This window comes from Malania oleifera, chromosome 10 (assembly GCF_029873635.1).
Source record: "Malania oleifera isolate guangnan ecotype guangnan chromosome 10, ASM2987363v1, whole genome shotgun sequence".
In the NCBI taxonomy this organism is placed as follows: domain Eukaryota; kingdom Viridiplantae; phylum Streptophyta; class Magnoliopsida; order Santalales; family Ximeniaceae; genus Malania; species Malania oleifera.
The window spans coordinates 8542399-8565903 of record NC_080426.1 but is presented as its reverse complement, the minus strand read 5'-3'; the positions used below and the strand labels follow the sequence as shown (position 1 = coordinate 8565903).

The following is a 23505-nucleotide window of genomic DNA, read 5'->3' as shown; positions in this document are numbered from 1 at the left end:
ACTCTTCGAAACGACGATCCTATCTACTAAAAGTGTAGAGTTTCCTCTTCTGATCCACGTAGTACCCTTCGTTTTTGGAAACGGACGACGAACGGCGAAGGATCTTAGCGAGAGAGAGAGAGAGAGAGAGAGAGAGAGAGAGAGAGAGAGAGAATGAGAGAATGAGAGAGAATAAGAGAATTTATAGAATAAATCCTAACTTAGCCCTTAAGTAATCTAAATAAATATCTCCTCCAAGATATTTATATATAAATATCTCTTTTCAAAATATCTTCTCCAAAATATCTTTTTATTTATTTATTTTATTATTTTTATTTATTTATTTATTATTATTATTTTTTTTTTCGGGGTCGGGTTACTACAATAGTGATGCGTCATATAAAGGGCTCGGTTGTGTTCTGATGCAGTGGGGAAGAGTTGTGGCTTATCCTTCACGATAGCTTAAAGAATATGAAAAGAATTACCCTATCCTTGATTTGGATTTAGCAGTGGTGGTTTATGCGCTGAAGATTTGGAGGCATTATTTATATGAGGGAAGGTGTGAGATTTTCACAGATCACATGACCCTTAAATATTTCTTCACACAAAAAGAGCTAAACTTGAGGCAGAGAAGGTGGTTAGAATTGATTAAAGATTATGATTGCACCATCAGTTACCACCCACGAAGAGCAAATGTGGTATTGATGCCTTGAGTCAAAAATCGGGGAGTGCCTTAGTATCAGTAGTTGTGATATCCCGTGGAAGAAAGACTTAAAAAGGATTTGATGTTACTACCCGTATCAACAAGGTGCACCTTTCTTTTCGGAAGCCTTCTCATAAGAACTCCACGGTTAAACATGTTTGGCTTGGAGTAATCTTAGAATGGGTGCCCTTCTGGGAAGTTTTCTCAAGAAGTGTGGGAAGATAAAACACACTGAAAAGGACATGTGTTGGTCTGTGAGGTCAGTCATTAGTCTGATAAGGCCCGCCCCCTATTGTCTGGTCCAGGTGGAGGAGAAAAGATGCAGTGCTCCCTGACAGACTTAGGTTGAGGCGTTACCAAATGGTATTAGAGCCGATTAACCACCTTGAAGTGTGATGAGATTCACATCGCCTGAGTTTGGAAATGTGGGTTCATAATGAGGACGTTGCGTTCTATAAGTGGGAGAGAATGTGATACCTCGTGGAAGAAAGGCTTAAAAAAGATTTGATGTTACTACCCATATCAACAAGGTGCACCTTTCTTTTCGGGAGCCTTCCTATAAGAATTTCACGGTTAAGTGTGCTTGGCTCGGAGTAATATTGGGATGGGTGACCTTCTAGAAGTTTTCTCAGGAAGTGTATGAGTGAGGACAAAACACACTGAAAATGACACTTGTTGGTTTGTAAGGCCAGTCATTAATCTGATAAGGCCCGCTCCCCTTGTTGTCTGGTCTAGGTGGAGGAGGAGAGACGCAGTGCTCCCTGACAGACTCAGGTTGGGGCATTACCAAAAATGTAGAGACCTGAAAAATTAAATTAATGAAAGTAATAAAAGAAGAGAAATGAAAGAGAAAGGAAATGGAAAAGGGGGATCAACAGGGGTTCGTCGACGAACCCAAGGACTTCGTTGATGAATGCCCCTATAGGCCTCGTCGACGAAGTACACGTGTCTCATCGACGAGAAGATATTGTAACGACCTGCTCCTTTTTCACATATATTTTTTTTTATATATAAATAAATTATCATTACATCATACGTTCCAACTCAGCAGGTCATAATCCACCTGGGCCCGTGGACACCAGGGATATAACAAAACATATAGCAGAAGCCTACTTTGCAGAAAGTATAAAATCATATACATCTCATCATAATGTGCATAACACATACCAGAGTCACTACAATTACTATCTCACAGTATATACATCTCAAAAATGAAATTTAGGGACAATCCTCACAAAACCTAACTGTCCCTACCAAAAACTTACCTTTCCAAAGAGGGCAAACAACTGATCTAGATCAGCGGGGCTTTTCCCGCTCTCCTATTAGGGGCTCTTAAAAAATGTATAAGATTTAGGGGTGAGACACCTCTCAGTAAGGGAAATAAACTAATACCAGTGTGTGGCGACATGAGTATTCTGTGTTCTACATATACCATACATAACATATTCAATACTGTTTATCAAATCTGGGAAAACATATGCATATCAAAACATGGTAGAACATACTGCATTTTCATAAACATTTCTCATCTTATATTATAATAATAATAATATAAAAACAATCCTGGTAGGTTAGTTGGCTGTTGTCATGTATTACCCCCACATGACTGGGTTATGTGGCCCGAAGGCGGGACCTGACAATGGTTGGCCGACCACTGCCAAGTCAAACAGTAGTCTGTAGGTCCGTACACCAGGGGCGATAACAGCACACTTCTTGAAAATAACCACATCGACCATCCAATCTCACACTACTCCGTATAGCGGCGTTAACACAGATATCATGATCATGAGGACCATGGACACATAGCAACGGTACCGTGCAAGTGCTAGCCTAGACCAAGCCAACCAGGTTTTGATATCATATACATATACTAAAATCGTGATACATGGATAACTCATATCATTAATTATCAAATCATTCATATCATTTTTCACATATACATATATCATGAAAATCATCGGCCCGTACGCCGGTATTTCACATTTTATCATAGCTCGGCCCGTACGCCAGCAAATCACATAACACAGTCCGTATGCTGGCAAATCACATAGCTCGGCCTGTACGCCGGTAAATCACGTAGTACAGCCCGTACGCTGGCAAATCTCATCCACATAGCACGGCCCGTACGCCGGCAAATCACATATATATATATATATATATAGAAATATCTCGGCCCGTACGCCGGTTTTTCATCATAGAAATCCATAACGTCCCCATTCCCAGAAAATAGTATTCCACAACATTTTTATACTCATGCCATACTAAACAAATTTTCCACGTATTCAACATATCATCATTTAAACAGTATTTTCCAAATATAAATCATATATATAAATATATTTATTTTTTTCCTGAAACCATATGTTACATATATGTACATGCATTTTCTCAAAACAAAACTAGTTTAGTTTATCCCCTTACCTGATTCCTGAAAAGCCCCTAAGAGAATCTTCCCCGTATCCACAAGGTTCTCAACTCAACACCCTGAAAATGAAAATTCGCAGAATTAAAGTTTAGTATTTTCGTACATACAACATTTTCTATAACTACCACTAAGTCAAATTCGACTTAAAAAGTCTTACCTCAACTTAGGGTTGATTTCCAACGTTCCCAATCAACACCCTGGAACTGAAAATTTCCTGTATTAAAGTTCAGTATTTTTACACGTATATCACTTTCTTCAACTGTCAAAAATCTAAGTATTGAATATAAAGCCTTACCTTAGATTTGGGATGAAATCCAACTTCGTTTTCCTGACGATCCGCTCCGGCAGACTTGTAGAGAACTTCGCCAGGAGCGTCGTGGTGGCTTTGGTTTGTTGATCCGGCGTAAAACTAGCCCGGAATCGAAGAGAGAGAGTCGTAGGAGAGAGAGAGGAGAGAGAGAGAGCACTTCCAAAAAAAAAGATCTAAGCAAGCTTCTTGAAGAAGCTTGCACACCATTTTGTATATATATTAATATCATAATAATCATTAATTAAAGTAAAGCTTCTTGAAGAAGCTTTCACACTTATATATATATACCGTTAACCTATATATTAAATGTATATCATAATAACTTATATATATATATAGACACACACACACACACACACACACACACACACACACACATATATATATATATATATACATGCTTTAATATTTATGTATATATATATATATATATATTTGTTCCTTAGCATAACTTGTTAATTTAATTAATTAATTTTATTTTATTATTTTATTATTATATATATTTTATTAAATTTTATTTTATTTTTTCCCGGTTACTACATTGAGAGATAGGGAATTTCAAGGAATTTCAGGTTCGTCGACGAACTAGCCTCCTTATCAACGAAGTGCCTTCATGGGCTCATCGACGAATTACTTGAACTCGTCGACGAACGTCGACTTATAAATATGTAAACCCTCATTTTCAGCGTGATTTTCTCTCTCCTCTTGCTCACTCTCTCTAAACCTACGGTTTTTCCTCTCTCTCTCTCTCTCTCTCTCTCTCTTCGATTCCGGCTTCGTTATAGCCTGGATTGACGATCAGGAACCGCCATGAGGTTCGTGGGGAGATTCTCTACAACTTAGCTGGAGCAGATTTTCAATTTGGAGTTTCAAGACACCATCCCAAAATCAGAGTAAGTTATTTTAGGGTTTAATGGGCTATTTGGAGTATTTGTAACCTAAGAAGTGCTAAAAGAGAATTGTTCTGGGAGTTGAGTTTACTAATTTGGGAAAATGTGATTTTTAGGATTTGAGTTTCGGACGCTGCGGGCATAAGATTTGGGCTTTTAACGGACCTTTCAGTAAGCCAGGTAAGATGAATAAATTATAGCAGTAATTTAGAAATTTATGGATTGAATGAATATGTGAAATGTGATATGATATTTTAACTGTATATATTGATATGAATAATAGATGAAATGGTGTGGCATATGAGTAATACTGAATTGTGATGTTTTGAAATATGAAATGCGATTATGGAAATGTTTTCTTTGATAAATGGGGTCCCAATTTGCTCCATATTTGGTGCCAGATGAAGAGAAGAAGGCGAGAAAGTTCGAGGAGGGCCTAAGACAGAACTTGTTTGAGTAGGTCATAGGCTTCTGGGCCCAGATTTTTGCAGAGGTAGTGGATAGAGTTGCAGTGATTGAGAATAACCTCCAGAGAGGTGCTGCATTACAGAGCTAAGGAAAGAGGCCTGTGGCTCCAGATTTTCAGGCAGGGTCCAACCGAGAGCCTTGAAGAAGGTAGGATAATAGAGGACGGAGACAGGGAGTGGGAAATTGGGCAGTATAGGGCGGATAGATGCCCCCTCTTTGTCCCATATGCTACAGGAGACACTCAGGGGAGTGCCGAGTTTAGGGGATTGTTTGTTACTGATGCCATCAGCTTGGGTATATGGTGAGAGATTGCCGAGCACTGCCAGTTGTTGCGCCTGTTCCTAGACCATACAGAGGAGGTCACCAGGCCCTTCGAGCGGGACAACAAAGGAATACTGCCTTGGCACGATATGCGCCGGCACCTGGAGATGCTGAGGTAGCAGGAGATGTGGTGCTAGGTACTGTCTTAATACTGTCATATAAAACTACTATTTTGTTTGATTCAGGGGTGAATTATTCTTTTATCGCCCGAAAATTTGTTAAGTTGTGTGGGTTAGAAACTCAGTCGTTAGATATCAGTTTGTCAGTGACTACGTTGATATGGGCTGTAGAGATATGTAAGAAAGTACTTAGGAACTGTTCAGTCTATATTCAGGGGAGGTCTTTATCAGTTAACCTGGTGGTTTTGAATATGCATGGGTTCAAGGTAATTTTGGGGATGGACTGGCTAGCTGCCCACTATGTCAGTATTGACTGCAATCAGAGAGAGGTAGTGTTCAGACCTTCAGGAGGACAGGAGTACAGATTCGTGAGGTCATGTGTGCGCACCCCACCATGGTTGTTATCCACCATTCAGGCGAGGAGATTATTGCTAGAAGGCTGTCAAGGATATTTGGCCAGTGTGAAAAAGGTGTTGGAAGGGGAGTTGAGGGTTGAGGATATCCCGATAGTGAGGGATTTTCTAGATGTTTTCTCCGAGGATTTGTCGGGACTACCTCCTGTTCATGAGGTAGAGTTTACTATTGATCTAGTTTCGGGGACAGCGCCGATTTCTAAAGCGCCGTACAAAATGACACCGGCAGAGCTAAAGGAGTTGAAAGAACAGTTGTAGGAACTGTTAGATAAGAGATTTATTCGGCCCAACGTGTTGCCTTGGGGAGTGTCGGTATTATATGTGAAGAAGAAGGGTGGGTTGATGAGAATGTGCATCTACTACAGAGAAATTAATAAAGTAACTATCAAGAGTAAATACTCGCTTCCCCGCATCAATGATCTATTTGACCAGTTATAGGGGACACAAGTTTTCTCGAAGATAGATCTACGGTCTGGGTACCATCAGGTGAAGGTCAGGGCGAAAGATGTGCCGAAAACAACATTTAGGACTCGGTATGACCATTATGAATTTCTGGTTATGCCTGTAACGACCCGGCCCTTTATACGTACCCAAGTGTCACTCTTTCATACATAATATCTATACTTGTTCAAGATATGGAAACAACCCGCCCTAAACAGAGACATACAGGTGTAAAACATACATAATAATGATGTAAATGTTGCGGAAAAACATAAACATCCATTGGGATTTCTACTAGACTTCTACTAGAGTTCACTAATATATCCATAATTTACATATTTCGGACTTAAAACAATTCTCATTATTACAACCCTCCAAAAAGGAACTTCATCTAAGATTTACTACATGATTCAGATGCTTACGTAACCTGTTCAAAAACAATCTCCTAGTCCTTTTAGCTATTAGGACTGACGCATTAATGGACCTGAAAACAAAGGTTGTAAGATAGGGTGAGACACCTCTCAGTAAGGAAGAAGGAGTTACAACAGTGTGTGACTGCGTATATGCATATTTTCATTCAATATCTGGAATATAAATCAAATATTTTCAATACAGTAATGCACCAGTTATATCATTATTCATATTACAAAATTCCCACATCTGTCTTTCGACCATTTTATGATTTATCAGATGACCAACAACAAAATATCCCTATAACCAGTTTTACCCCGTGGCTCGGGTTGTGCACTGATACTTGTCCAATGCCCTGTTCATGCAGACACTGCCGAGTACCTACATACGATGTGAATGCCTCCATTGGCCCAATATCAGCCAATGGTTTCACCCTACTAGCCGACCATCTTGGTACCCACATCGTTTAATACGTGTGATTGCACGTGTACATCTAGCTACGATATCGTGCCGTATCATATAACAGTAGTTTATTTCAACTCTGCAAAGAAAGTATTTTTCAACCCTCCCGGGACTCTCAAGCTGTGGCTCCGTGTATCATAAATTCAATTTATACAAATATGATAACTTGCGCAATTCCAGTATTTTTCACAAATTCACATAATAGCATTGGGTTCAAACCGGCGTCTTTCCACTCAGTTTACCCCTCTTTGTTTATTGATGCGGCTCGGCGTATCACCAGCCTTTGTTTAATCACATTTTCAGTATAACAAATATGGAACTTCGTTCCCATATTCTATATCAATAGTATAGAAAATCCATTCATTCTCATATCAACATATATCACACAAGTTTGATACAAAAACCCGCTAAATGATAGAAATTCAATATACATAGTTTAACTAAATAAATAAAGGAATTGAGCCTCTGCTACTATAGTATAAACACAAATAACGATGTTTGTAAAATTTGGAGATCATACGTCGAAATCCTCGTTTCTACCAAAAACCGTAAAATCGTCAAGCCGGCATTTCTACTTGGTAGAATTTCACAAATAAGCAGTTAAATCATTAAGTTCCCCTTATCTTATATTCAAAATTAAATTTCATACGAAAAAGGTCTAAAACGACAACCTGAGATCCCAAAAACCTAAAACCACAGAACATAACCTTACTATGTTTTCTACTGCTATCCAAATATCCAATCAAAATTAGGATCAGATTCCTATCTCGATTCTTGGGAAAACCCGAAACTCTCCGAAACGACGATCTGATCCACTATAAGTGTAGAGTTTCCTCTTCTGATCCACGCAGTACCCTCCGTTTTTGGAAACGGACGACGAACGGCGAAGGATCTTAGAGAGAGAGAGAGAGAGAGAGAGAGAGAGAATAAGAGAATTTATAGAATAAATCCTAACTTAGCCCTTAAGTAATCTAAATAAATATTTCCTCCAAGATATTTATATTAAAATATCTCAAAATATCTCTTTTCAAAATATTTTCTCCAAAATATCTCTTTATTTATTTATTTATGTTATGTTTATTTATTATTTATTATTATTTATTTTATATTATTTTTTTTAATTTTATTTATTTTATTATTATTTTTTTCTCGGGGTCGGGTTACTACAATGCCGTTTGTGTTGACAAATGCTCCTGCAGTGTTTATGGATTTGATGAACAAGGTCTTTCATTGGTATCTAGATCGGTTCGTGGTAGTGTTTATTGATGACATACTAGTGTATTCAAAGAGCCCATAGGAACACGAGGAACATTTGAGGATATGCTACGAGCTTGTGTGCTGGGTTTCGGAGGTAGTTGGATAAAGTTTTTGCCATTGGTTGAATTTGCATATAATAACAGCTATCAGGCCAGCATTGGGATGACACCATATAAGACGCTATATGGCAGGAGGTGCCGATCCCCGTTATACTGGGATGAGATTGGGAAAAGACAGATTTTGGGGCCAGAATTGATACTGCAGACTCATGATAAAGTCTGACTCATCAGAGACAGGATTAGAACAGCACAGAGTCGGCAGAAGAGTTATGCAGATACTCGCTGACGAGAGTTAGAGTTTGACGCAAGAGATCATGTATTTCTAAAAGTGACACCACTGAAAGGAGTTGTGAGATTTGGGAGGAAGGGTAAGCTGAGCCCTAGGTATATTGGACCGTTTGAGATTCTTGAAAGAGTGGGTCCAGTTGCCTATAGGTTAGCATTACCACTGTTCTTATCTAGAATCCACGACGTAATTCACGTTTCCATGTTGAGGAAATACGTCCCAGATCCCTCCCATGTGATTAGTTATGAGACATTGAAACTCGATGATGCTTATCTTATGAAGAGATGCCATTGCAGATTTTAGACTGGAAGGAACAAGAGCTGCGTACAAAGAAGATTCCATTGGTAAAAGTGTTATAGCGCAATCATGCAATAGAGGAAGCTTCCTGGGAATTTGAGGAACAGATGCGCTAGAAATATCCACATCTCTTGAGTGGAGTTTAGCGCTGAGCCAGTCAAGTAAAAGTGAAGGTATGTATTTCGATTTGTAAAGTGTAGTATAAGATAGGCAATGTTTTGATTTTATTTATGAATGGTTTTGGGAGAATATTATTTGGATTATTGTAATCTCCTAGGACCATAAATGTGACCACGATATTCCTCCATCATAAGTGAGGGTAATTAATAAAATTAGGATGTTTTCTGTGAGAATGAAAAGGTGATGAGTAGTAATTTCGAGGATGAAATTTTATAAGGAGGGGAGAATGTAGAGACTCGAAAAATTAAATTAATGAAAGTAATAAAAGAAGAGAAATGAAATAGAAGGGAAAAGGGGGATCAGCAGGGGTTCGTGGACGAACCCAAGGACTTCGTCTACAAATGCCCCTATAGGTCTCATCGACGAAGTACACGTGTCTCAACGATGAGAAGATATCGAGAGATAGGAAATTTCAGGGAATTTTAGGTTCGTCGAGGAACCAGCCTCCTCATCGACAAAGTGCCTTCATGGGCTCGTCGACGAATTACTTGAACTCGTCGACGAACGTCGACCTATAAATATGTAAACCCTCATTTTGAATGTGATTTTCTCTCTCCTCTCGCTCACTCTCTTTAAACCTACGGTTTTCCCCCTCTCTTCGATTCCAGCTTCGTTATAGCCCAGATTGACGATCAGGAACAACCACGAGGTTCGTGGGGAGATTCTCTACAACTTAACCGGATCAGATTTGAAATTAGGAATAGCTTCCCAAAGGGGGGTGAATTGACTTTTAAAAATTTCTTTTAATTCCTTTTTAGAATTCTTAAACTTATTTTATTTCTTTTAACCAATTTGTGACTTATTTGTTTAATTTGTTAAGCACTCAAGAACTTAGTTTCTGTATTTAATCCTTAACCATACAAACATCCAATCATTCAACCAAACCAGACAACTATAATTAAAAAGCAAACAAACAAGCCAATACACAACACTTATGTAATATAAAAACTCAAAATGGTTGTTTGTTGATATTAGCCAAATTTGAACCAAGCCCTGTAGTGAATGAGAATTTATGCTTGCTGATACAAAGCTCTGTATAAATGAATCCAATCACTCTTTTCAAATATTTAGAATTCAAATAAACTCTTGGTAAATTTATCTTTGGGATGTTAACCAAGTAACGTACTCCCGTATGGTTTCTGCAAGATATGATGTAACCAACGTACTCCCTTTCGGTTTCCGCAACGCAAATCAAAATTAGACTCTTAAGTTTACTTGATTTCCAAATATACGTAGTATGTATAATTTAGATATTTAGAACATCCACGCAGTTGTATATGAACTGAAAATAAAGAATAGGGAAAGAGAGAGTGAGACGGAGATTTTTACGAGGCTCGGCTTCAACACAGCCTACGTCCTCGCCTTTGGCAAAACCACCAAAGGATTCACTAAACTTGTTCCGTTGACGGATGGAACAAACCTTTACAACACTCTTTTGTTAAGGTTAGAGCCTGCCTTCTCCAAACGATATCCCCTCGTTCGGTCACTCCTTAACTAGGTTAGAGCTCGCCTCTCTAAGCAATATCCCCTTGCTTAGCCAACGATCCAAACAATCCTTGTAACGTCAAAGGACTACAAGAAAACAAGATAAAATCTACGTATACTCTCTCAAAGAACAAGTTAGTACAATTTCAGTACTATATACTTCAATGTAAAATATCAATATGAAATAGAATGAAGCTCAAGTGTAGAATTCATCAATATCCTTCTTAGATGAGGATTAGTAGTAGAAATTCAGTGGAGGAAGGATTAGCACTTCAGAATATCCTAGCAAAAGAGTTTTGCAATGAGTGAGCAAGAGAACTTGTAAGAACAAGAGGGCTTTTAGCTTCTCAAAACAGATTTTTCAATTCTTGGATGTATTTTGATTTGCAAAATCATGTATTTATAGGCTTTCAAACTTGTTTCCATGTTGCAAAAGTTTCGTTAGAGAGTTTCCCAAGTTGTTAGAAAAATTGGAGCTCAAAATGGCTATATTTTAAAATATTAGAATTTAAAAATTTGCCCGTTGAACAATGTTCAGATGTTTGAAGATTCGAGTTTAGTCATCTAAAGTTCCTGAAATCCCTTAAAAAATGAACTGGACAGGGTCAGATGGCTGAAGTAGGGTTCAGACGTTTGAGGTGAAGTAGGGTTCAGACGTCTGAGGTGCTAGGTTCAGATGTCTGAAGTCGCGAGTTCAGATGTCTGAACAGCTACTGCCTGCTGTATTTTTGTCCCAGAAAATCTTCAAAAGTCTGAAGTGTCAAGTTCAGATGTCTGAAGTGGTTGTGTGTGCTTTTCAGATAGCTGAAGTCCCTCCCGTGAACAGTGTTTAGATGTCTGACAGCTGTGACCCCGTTTCAGTGTTTTGGCCATAACTTTTTCTGTATAACTCCAAATTAAGTGTTCTTGGTGTCAAAAGAAAGCTAAGAGAAAATCCTACAACTTTCATGGTGAACACATTTTAAAATAAGGCGATTTTGATAGAGAAAAATTCACCTCAATGCAGCTGTATAAAAACTGATAGCATTTGGAAAAACTCTTTTTGGTGCTTTTCCTTCCAAAAATGATTTTAACCTTTTTAAGATAATTTTTAACCTTATAAAAATATCTTCCAAGTATTTTAAAAGGTATCTAGGTCCAAGAAGTTAACCTAAGAGCTTCAAAATATTTCAAACGATTTTTTAAACATTAAAGCACTTACATAAGACTTCTAAGACATTAACATTCTAGGTTCTTGAGTCTTCATGCTTTGTCCTTGGATTGAGTCCATCATTTCTTTAAGCTTCCATATTCTTTGAGCTTTCTCACTTTGCCTTTCTTTGGCTCTTTTGACTTTAATATTCCTTAACTTTCAACAACTCATTCATGTCCTCATAATCTTCAAGGTTTAATATATCATCTTTAAATCCATGCTTTGACTCATTTAAGTTTCATTTGATCCTTGTGAGCACTTTTACCTTACTTTCTCATATATAAGCCCTGAAATATCATTACTCACACAAATACATTAAATTTCACTTGTTTGTTAGTATCAAAACAAGATAACAAGATTTTAAATCTAGTAAGGTCAACAAGATTTTTATTTTGGAGTTCTGGGGCACCATCCTAAAATCAGGCTATTTGGAGTATTCGTAACTTAGGAAGTTCTAAAAGAAAATTGTTCTGGGAGTTGGGTTTACTAATTTGGGAAAATTGTGATTTTTAGGATTTTAAGTTTCGGACACTGCGGGCGTAAGATTTGGGTTTTTAATGGACCTCTCAGTAAGCCAGATAAGGGGAACAAATTATAGCAGTATTTTAGAAATTTATGGATTGAATGAATATGTGAATTGTGATATGATATTTTAACTGTATATATTGATATGAATAATAGATGCAATGGTGTGACATATGAGTAATACTGAATTGTAATGTTTTGAAATATGAAATGCGATTATGGAAATGTTTTCTTTAATAAATGGGGAAATGTGGGAATATGATATGTTTCATTGAGAAATGTGGAAGTTTGCAAAATAAGGTATATATATATTTATAGTATTATGAGAATGGAATGGGAATTGAATAGATGGGAAAGAAACAGAAAATGGGGAGAATATTGAAATGTGATGTATATCATTATGACGTGAGATATGAATATGAAAATATGAATATGGGAATGTGAATGTTGAAATGTGAATATTGGAATGTGAAAATGTAAATGTGAATATTGCAATGTGAATACTGCAATGTGGATACTGAAATGTGAATGCTAGAAATGTGAATATTGCAATGAGAATACTGCAATGTGAATACTGAAATGAGAATGTGAAAATGTGAATATTGTAATGTGAATGCTGCAATATGAATACTGAAATGTGAATGTGAAATGTGAATGATGTAATGTGGAAATGAGAACCCCGATGGACAATTGTTGATATAGAGCACAGTACTGTTGCTAGTGAGGTGTTAGTGCAACCACACGGTCTTATGGTGAGTGTGGTGTTGACAGTCGATTGAGCCAGTGGGAAGGGTAGTTTTGCCCCTTGGGTCCGGAGCAGGGTTATATGGCATGCCAATTGTACTACAGGAGCATGAATGGATTTCCTATTTTGATCTAACTGGGTAGGCCAACCGCGGTTAGATCTAGTTTTCGGGCTGCACAACCTCGACCATGGGGGGAAGCATGGCGTGGAGAGAATTAACCTCGATCATGGGGGGAAGCATGGTGTGAAGAATATCCTCAGGGTAGTCATGAGTTACAGACGCGGATGTATTAGTTACCGAGGACACTCTTGTGCTAGATGATGAAATGAAATTGAAAGTGAAAAGAAAGAGTGCGAGTTTATAACATAGATAACTAAGGCGAAGTAAAACTCTCTTCCTGAGGGCTTACTGAGTAAGGTGAGTGCCCTGATAAGTATCAGTTGTAGCCATACCCGAGTTAATCGGGGAAGGTTACAAACGATATCAGAGTAGAGGGGAGCTACATGTATGGGCGTGTAATCTCCTCTATCCTTAGGAACTTTCGCTGATAAATATGGGTTGCATGTGAATGAGTTGAAAATGGAATTAAAGCTTTTAAAAGCTTGTGTTTTATATCTATATGATTATGAGTATAGTTGGTATATTTTTTCTCAGATGGTATTATCATTGAAATGAATATATGTTATGATATAATGAAACTCATACTGTTACACATTATAAGTAATTTATTCTGTCTTACTGAGATGTGTCTCATCCAAATATCTAAATATTTCAGGGAACCATGACAGGCCAGGTAATAGAGCTTCGAGATAGAGGGGAGCTGATACCCCGATTAGACAGGGTGAGTGGTTTGAGCTAGGGATGTGTGAATCCCCTAGAGTTTTGATTTATTTTTGGGAATATGTTAGATATGTATATATATGAATATGAATGTTTAGTACTCTGGTTATTTGTATTCTGAATGATTATAAATATTGACTTCCGCTGTTAGGGTTGTTTGTATGACTGATTACCCAGTACCCGCTTTGGGTCAGGTTATGCTTAATGGTATCAGAGTTTTTGACGTGGCCGATGTGTGATATGAATATTGATTATTTATTGGAACAAAATGGTATGAAAATCGGGGCGTCACAGTAGTGGTAGTGCAACATTAGATCAGAATGGATTTTGGAAAGACTCGGGTTGGAACTTGTAGAGGGTGATCATCAGGCGTTTATCGCTAATCTGGTTGTACAACCCACATTATAGGAAAGAATTAAGGCTTTTCAGATGAAAGATGCGGAATTGATGAAGATCATGGATAAGGTGCAGAGTGGTCCGGGAGCAGAATTCTGTATTTCAAATGATGGAGCTTTGAGATTCCGTACTAGACTTTGTGTGTCTGCAGATGCTGAAATTAAAAAGACTATCCTGGAGGAAGCATACCAATCCTTGTATATAGTGCACTCGGGAGGCACCAAAATGTACATGGATCTACGGGAATCTTTTTGGTAAGAGTAAATATGAAGGAGATTGCTGACTACGTGGGACAGTGTTTGACATGCCAGTAGGTGAAAGCTGAGCATCAGAGACCGGCGGGATAGTTGCAATCCCTCCATATACCTGAATGGAAGTGGAAGCACATTTCGATGGACTTTGTCACGAGATTGCTGCTAGCATTGCATGGTCAGGATGCCATCTGGGTGGTCGTAGACCGGTTGACGAAGACTGCCCACTTTCTTCCCATCAGAGTTAGCTACTCTATGAGTAGGTTGGCGGGGCTGTATGTATAGGAGATAGTGAGATTACATGGGGTGCCAGTGTCCATCATATTTGACCGAGACCCACGGTTTACGTCACAATTCTGGAAGAGTTTGCAAAGGGCTATGGGGTCTCAGCTGACATTTAGTACAACTTTTCATTCTCAGACCGATAGATAGACAGAGAGAACGATACAGATACTGGAGGATATGCTACGGGCCTGTGTATTAAACTTCGGTGGGAGCTGGATCCAGTACATGCTACTGGTTGAATTTGCTTATAAGAACAGCTACCAGGCCAGCATTGGGATTACATCATATGAAGCCTGGTTGGAGGGGTCGATCCCCATTGTACTGGGATGAAACTGGTGAAAGACAGGTTTTGGGACCGGAGTTGGTACAACAGACTTACAATAAAGTCAGACTTATTAGAGATAGAATCAAGGTAACTTAGAGTCGGCATAAAGGTTATGCAGATACACGCCGGTGAGAGTTGGAGTTTGATGCAGGGGATCACGTGTTCTTAAAAGTTGCATAGATGAAAGGAATAATGAGGTTTAGGAAAAAGGGTAAGCTAAACCCTAGATATATTGGACCATTTGAGATCTTAGAAAGAGTGGGTCTAGTTGCCTATGTTAGCGTTACCTCCTGCATTGTCCAGAATCCATGACGTATTTCATGTATCTATGTTGAGAAAATACGTCCCAGGTTCCTCTCATATTATCAGTTATGAGGCACTAGAGCTTAGGGATACTTTGTCATATGAAGAAGTGTCAATGCAGATTCTAAATCGAAAGGAACAGGAATTGCTTACAAAGAAGATTTCACTAGTGAAAGTATTCTGGCGCAATCATGTATTATAAGAAGTTTCATGGGAATTGGAGGAAAAGATAGGTCAGAGATATCCGCACCTATTTAGTGGGACCCAGAGAGGAGTTGATTGTTTTGTGTAAAGACTTGTACAGTGTAGGATAGCTAATTATAGAAATATATTTTGGTTTTAGGTTATGAATGGTTTTGGGAGAACTTTTATTTATGTGGATGATTGTAATCTCCCAGGACCCTCTTTTGTAACCACGGTATTCCTTCGCTATAAGTGAGGGTAATTAATAAAATTTTGATGATTTTCTTTGAGAATTGGTGCAAATTAAAGATAGCAAATTTCGAGAACGAAATTTTTGCAAGGAGGGGAGGATGTAGAGACCCGAAAAAAGTAATAGTAAAGGAAAAGGAAAAAGAAAATAAAAAGAAAGAAAAGAAGAAGGGTGGAAAATTTGACGATTCAATATAGCAGGGACTCGTCGACGAGGAGATCTCGAGAGCCAGCGAATTTCAGGTTTTAATAGACTTGTCGACCAACCCGTTGTTCTCGTCGACGATCATCCTTCTTTGACTCGTTGACGAACCTTTTATACACGTTGACGGGTGCAACCTATAAATAGGCCATGGATCATTTTATCCGCGAAAACAAATTCCTCTCTTCACTCTCTCTCTTTCTAGGGCTACAGCCCCACTGCCTTCTCTCTTTGATTCTGGCCCGAATTTAGCTTGATTCGACGATTGAAACCACCACAAAGTTCTAGGGGTGATTCTTTCCAAGTTAATCGGAGAGGATTCGTGATTTGGGGTTCTTGGGCACCACCCCAAAACCAGGACAAAAGAGTTGTTTTTAATAATAATTAATTATTTAATTTGTGTGGACTGGGGAATGTTAGGACGTAGGTATTCTGGGGTTGAAATGATGAAGTTAGGGTTGTGAAATACAACGTTTTGTGCGGCCATCGTAGGCGCTGGCTAGGATCCCTGCTAGCGTTTCCTTTGGAAATCAGGTAAGGGGAATTATTTATGTCAGAAATTTTTAGAAATTCGACCGAATAAATTATAATATGTGAATATTGGAATAATGATTATGGTTTTCTAAATAATTTTATGGGTATGGAAATTATGGTTGATTTATTAAATGGGTATGTGAGAAAAACCTTGGTAACATGAGTTTGAGAAAAACCTTGGTATACAATATCACCAGCAAAATTTATAATGTTATAGGGTAATTATTGTATTAATAATTATACTCAAACTGTGTGGCATAAGAATAACCAGTAGACTATTTTATGATGATAGATTCCGCGTTGAATTGTGAAATGTGATTTAATACCAAATTATGGAAATGACAGATTTATACTGCTTTATGGATGGGATGTTCTGGTATGATTGCTTGAATAATTAAAAATTGGGAAAATACTGGTGGTGTTAAAGTAATAGTACAGAAAGATCCCGGGGGATGGTGAGACGTAATGCCCCGATGATAATAATTACAGAAAGATCCCGGGGGACGGCGAGACGTAATGCCTCTCAGCGAGTGCCTGATGTGTATGGCTGGATTGGGGGACTGCGAGACGTAATGCCTCAATCCCAACGAATGTGAACTGTGAATGGAACGTGTGGAGTCTGGAATTATTAAACTGCGTTATACTATATATGATATGCTGTTATAAGTATATATATACATGTTTGTGAGTTTATTATAAACTGTAATGATATATGTGTTTTGAATTCTATAGTTCGATTTAATTATATGGAAGTCTTATTTATTTAAGGATAGCATAAGTAAAGTGTATAGATAGTTGTTGCAGTAAAACTCATTTGCCACACACTGACAATAATTTATTCAATCCTTACTGAGAGGTGTCTCACCCCTATAGAACTTAAATATTTCAGGAAATTTGGGATGTCAGGCGGAGCGAGCTCCGAGATAGAGGATACGTCGCCTTGTAGTGTAGGGTGTGTGGGTTTAATTTGGAAAAAAGATTATGGGTGTATAAACCTTGAAATAGTAGTTGATTTATTTTTGGGGGTTATGTGTACATTTTGGAGACATGTAGTACTCTGGTGTTGTAAATAAAGTTTAAATGTGTTATGTTTTCTGCTACATAGATAAAGTATGTGTATGGACAGATGTGTCCCCAGTACCCCACTTTGGGTTCGGGTTGACTTGGTTGTCTTTATTATTATTATTGTTATTATTTTTATTATGGTATCAAAGGTAATTGGTTGTAAGAAAAAAAAAAAAAAAATCAGGGCGTCACAGTTTGGTAGCAGAGCATAGGTTGCTAGGTTCTGCAGACTCTAGGATATAGCAGATAACAATACGAGAGTATAGGAATGAATATTGGGGAGGATTAAGATTAGAATTTAGGGTTCTGTCCCTTTACCTGGAGGCAGGAAATTCTATGGCGGTTTCCGTGATTTTCCTAGGGTGGCGATTTCAGGAAAATCATGGTAAACTATTGCTGGTTTTTGTTTCTGAGTGGTAAAATTGAATCTTAAATTAGGAATGAGGATGTAAAGGCAATTGGTATTGGAGTATATACTATGGTTCTTAGATAAATAAATGTAATAGGCGTGTTATGATGATAGGATTGTAAATTTGCTTCTGTTCCATTTTCAAGATGGACCCTGGAAATAGCAACGCTCATGCTGGAGGTGGTGATGATGCGAGGCCCTAGAGTATGGGTGGCAACAATTATGATGCAATCTTGCGCAGTGTTGCTCAGCAGGTCATGGCTGAGATAGCATGAAGTTCTTGGCAGCAAAGAAGTCCATCAGTAGACCAAGGCTGCACGATTGAACAGTTTACCAAGATAAATCCCTCGACTTTCTCAGGGAGTACATACCCGATCATGCTAGAGAAATGGATACAGGAGATGGAAAAGATCCTAACAGTATTGTGCTGCACTGATGAGCAAAGAATATTATATGCCACATTCAGACTGACAGGGGACGCTGAGTGTTTGTGGTCTGCAGTGAGGTTTCTGGAGAAGCAGAGGCTTGACTTGTTGCCTTGTCCTGGGGAACTTAAAATGAAATAAATGCTTCTTTGAAAAAAAAAAGGACTCTTTGACTTGCAAGTTGTCATCCTCTTTCTAAGCTAGCTTCCAAGAGAAGCTTCAATTGCTGCAAATAAAGTTCACATCCAATGGTGAACTTCGGGTGGTCATTCACATGTCACAATATCTGCGAAAGATACTCGAGGTGCATGTTGATCCCCATCAAATATGAGTTTAGTGATGAGGTATTCAACTACATAAACTAGATGCTTATGGAAGACGATGTGGATGAGAATATTTGTATGTTCCAGAAGTCCAATTTAGCAGTGCTTAAAGCTACTGAGAAATCATTTTATGAGATTCTCGTGAAGAAGTATCCCCCTTCTCCCAATCACCAAGTTCCATATTTTTTGGATCAGAATTTTGAGAACTATAGTGGGAATAACAATGAATGAAATGGCAATGGTAACTTTGAAGTTCCCTGTTATGGGCAAAGTGTTCCTATCAACTTCTACTTGGCTCATCAAATGGTGGTGATAATGTGGTAGACAGGTTTATGGATTCTCCATTTGGTAGCAAACTTGAGGTTTGCAACTCCAGAGAGGCATTGAGGAAGCGTACAGGTTCCCTCCGAATGATGGTGAATTGTCTATCAAGTTGAAGAGTAATGTGTTGTTTCCCGAGGAAAATCTAGAGGAAGAGGCTAACAATGTGGTAGTGGATGAGGAGAAGCATGAGAGGGAGTACTCCCTGGATGGGTCGAGAGGTGGAAAGAATCATCATCATCATCATCATCCTGAGGATGTGGATTTAGTGTCTGGGAGGAGTACTAAGCAGTTGGCTATTTATGCTGAAGCATTTGTGAGATCAGAAATGTTTGATATGGTGTTGCTAGGTAGTGAAGAAAATTGTGCACCTCAAGTCCCTTTGCGGAATGAAGTAAGCAAGGATGTCCATCAAAACATTCAATTGAAAGGTTCTAAAGGTAGAAAGAGTCGGGGTAAGAAATAATAATGAGGAAGCAGGAGGGATTTGGTAGATTTGAGAACTCTTCTAAACCTCTGTGCACAGGTTGTTGTAGCTGATGATCGCAGGAGTGCAAATGATCTACTGGAGCAGATCGAGCGGCATTCTTCTCCTATTGGAGATGGAGTCTAGAGGTTGGCTAGTTATTTTGCCAATGGTATCGCGGCATACTTGGCTAGCACAGAAATGTAGTGGTCCTTAAAAAAAAAAAAAAAAAAGTTAATTAGAATAAAAATTATTTTTTTTTAAAAGTAATTAAATAATAATTTTTATTAATTAAATAATATAATACAATATTATAATATTATAATGATATATAAAGAACAGAGACAGCGCCCCCACATCTCCTCCGTCCCCTCTCTCCCACTCTCCTCAATCTTGCCTCTGATATACGGCCGATCGAAAATTCGGAAATACTGTTGGATTCTGTTTGCCGCCATCGACACTTCTACTGAAGCGGATCTGTCGTGCGAGCGGCGTAGACATATCTCCTGGGGTAAGGTCAATTTTCAAACTTACCTCAATTTCTCTTAAACTATAAGCCCAATTAACGAACGGAAATTGCTATAAGATTCGTGGGGAGATTCTCTACAATCTAACCAGAGCGGGTTTTCGAATTGGAGTTTCGGGGTACCAATCTTAAATTGGGGGTAAGTTTAAAAATTTAGGATTTATTAGGCTATTTAGGGTATTTAGAGTTTAGGGTAATTTTAGGGAAAGTTACTTTAAGGATTGTGATGAGTAATATAGTGAAATTTGAATTTCAGAGTTTTAGGGATTTTAAACGCCGTGGGGCGTAGGCTGGGGTGTTAGCGGGTTTTTCAGGAATCAAGTAAGGGGATTAAGTTAAGTCAGTTTTTTAATGAAAATTGAATTAATTTAATTGTTATGTTTTATATATATATATATATATATATATATATATACATTTATTTATTTATTTAAGAATTTAAAGGTTATTTTGAAAACCAACCGTTCGAAATGGATTTTACAAATTTAGGATATATGGTATGGTATTTTTGAATAAAATGGTGGAAAGTTTGTTTGTTTATATAAATATGTTAAAATGTGGAAAATTGTGTGGCAGATGATTTAATTTATATAGATTATTGTATATCTAGATTTGAGATTTTGAAATACTGAATTGTTTGTGAAATACTGAATTGTTTAAGAAATATTGGAATTGTTGTGAAAAATACTGGAATTGCTTGTGAAAAATGCAGGACTTTGATTTGACGGTCGAGGGTCGGGTTTTTGTTTAAACGGCTTTGAATTAGGTTGTATTTTGTGGCTGGGGGCCAGGTTTTGGAATAACAGGGAATATATGTGAAGTAATGTTTTAAATGGTATTTTCTATTATCTAAATTACATGATATGCTTTAACAACCTCGGAGACCAGTGTATTGTGAGCATGGTACTGTTGCTAGAGATTTGTTATGTAGCTGTGTGTGCCCACACCTGTGCTGAGAGGTGTAAGGTGACCTTGTTCGATTTGCCTACATGAGGTGAATGCATCTCCCTGGGTGAGGGCAATCGGACCAGCAGTTGGAACTGCGTATACCCGCAGAGTATGTTAGCGGAGAGTACATATGACTACTGTTTAGGTGGATCCCCCAGGACATTAGTCCAGCCTTCGGGCCGCATAACCATGACACATGGGGGAAGTAAATGACTTGTTTGTCACAGGAAGTGTTTTATATGCATATCTGTTAATTTATGTGAATATGAATAATTAATAAGATAATTTCGAAAGCTTGCTGAGAAAGGTGAGTGCCTTAATAGCAGTAATGGTATTAGAGCAGAGGGAAGTTACTTGTATGGGCGGGTAATTTTTCCTATCCTCGGCTAATTGTGTGTGTGAGGGTAAAATAAGAATGTTTTCATAAATGTGTTTATCTGCTTAGTGAACTGCTTATTTTCTATACACTAAATGCATGCTGGCCACACATTGACATTAATTTAGTCTTTCCTTTACTGAGCTGTGCCTCACGCCTACTTTGCAAACTATCTTTTCAGGAAATCCTAAAGATCGGGTCTAGCAGGCTAGAGGAGTCAGGTTAGAGGTGTAAATTTATGTAGGTAGTGTGTAGATAGAAATTTTATTTTTGTTTAGTTTTATGAGATGTAATTATGTGAGAATGAAGATATTTGTGTATAAAGATAGTTAGAACTGAGGTAATGTACTTTAAGCGTTTTGTATTTTATTTTCTCTACATATATGTGTTTTATATATGATGAATAAGGTATTAGGTACATAGACGTCACTAAAGCAGTACTCCGGGCCCACGTGATGGGCCGGGGTCGTTACATATACTGCTCTTATTGGCAGGTCAACAACAGCTGCTGATTTCTTGAAAGCTTACCATCTATTTCTTGCTGCATGCCCATTTAAGAAGCTCACAGACTTCTTTTCAAACAACACAATAATGAATGTAGTAGAGAAAGCAATGAGGCTTCACATTATTTATTTTGGTATTTCCTATGGTTTCCACTGGCCTGCCTTCATACAACGACTCTCGTTTAGGCCTGGTGGACCTCCAAAGCTTCGGATTACTGGTATTGATTTTCCACTGCCAGGTTTCAGACCAGAAAAAAGGATTGAGGAGACGGGACGTCATCTAGAAAATTATCCTGAAAGTTTTAATTTTCCATTTTAGTACAGCGCCATAGCAAAAAAATAGGAAACAATCCAAATGGAGTATATAAAGTTTGATAGCAATGAGGTCTGTGTGGCAATTTGTTTTCATCGGTTTAGAAACTTACTTGATGAGACTCTGGCGGTGAAGAGTACTAGGAGTATTGTTACTGAACCTAATTAGGAAGATGAATCCAGATTTTTTCATACTGGGTTTGTGAATGGTGCCTGTGGTGCTCCTTTCTTTATTATGCAATTCCGAGAGGCTGTCTTCCATTATTCTGCCCTGTTTGATATGCTTGATGCCTCGCTAGACTCCAGTGTGGATGCTGATGGAAAGGGAGCTAATTGCATGGGAGGCCATGAACGTCATTGCATGTGAGGGATCAGAGAGAATTGAAAGGCCAGACACATATAAGCAGTGGCTTGCCCGGAATCTGAGAGCTGGCTTTAGGCAGCTGCCTTTGAATAAGGAGCTCATGAGGGTAGTGAAGGAGAGGGTTAGATCAGGCTATCACAAGGATTTTGTAGTTGAAGAAGATAGCCAGTGGTTACTGTAGGCGTGGAAAGGGCAAATTTTATATGGTTTCTCTTCTTGGAAGCCTGTTCATTAATCCAATACGTGTTCATTTTGTTACTGGTAGTAGGGCAAGATAATGAATTCCTCAATGCAGATTTTGTGCAATTTTTGCCATGTGAATCTGTCAAGGAATGAACTTTCTCTCTCCCTCCCTCCCCTCTCTCTCTCATATAGCTTTTTTTTTTTTTTTTAATATCAGCAAAGAAATTTTATTAATAGAAAAAACAGGGCATCAAGGGGATACTGATCAAGTACAGAGAGAACAAAAAATAACAAAAAATACACCGGTTAAGGAAGAACATCAGGGAAATCAGAAGTCCCGGCCAGGCATCCCACTATGCCAACTAGAGGTAATAGAAGTCTAGTTATCCATAAAAAACCCTTTTATTTCTTTCTTTCCAAAACTGCTCGAAATATAGCAAAGCGGATAGGGGAAAGAACCTTCCTTTTGGTCTTGTTGGAGCGGATCCCTTGGCAAGCCCAATTATCACATTTACGCATGGCTGCCATTACCCATTTCTGCTTGATCATGGAAATGGCCAAGCTCCAGGGATTCCCGGTCTAAGGGCAGTGGAGAAGGATGTGGTTCGCTGATTCCGCTTCTTCAAGGCAAAGATAACACACATTCACAATAGTCAAGCCTTTATTTTTATTTTTATTTATTTATTTATTTTTTCAGATTATCTAAGGTGAAGATCTTCCCCAGTGTAGCCTCCCAAGTGAAAAAAG

The 23505-nt window shown here is 38.2% G+C and overlaps 1 pseudogene; it reads left to right on the top strand.

The window, feature by feature from the left end:
* Nucleotides 1-5073: 5073 nt before the first annotated feature.
* On the top strand, nt 5074-22810 carry LOC131166492 (scarecrow-like protein 14; annotated as a pseudogene).
* The last annotated feature ends 695 nt before the right edge of the window (nt 22811-23505 follow it).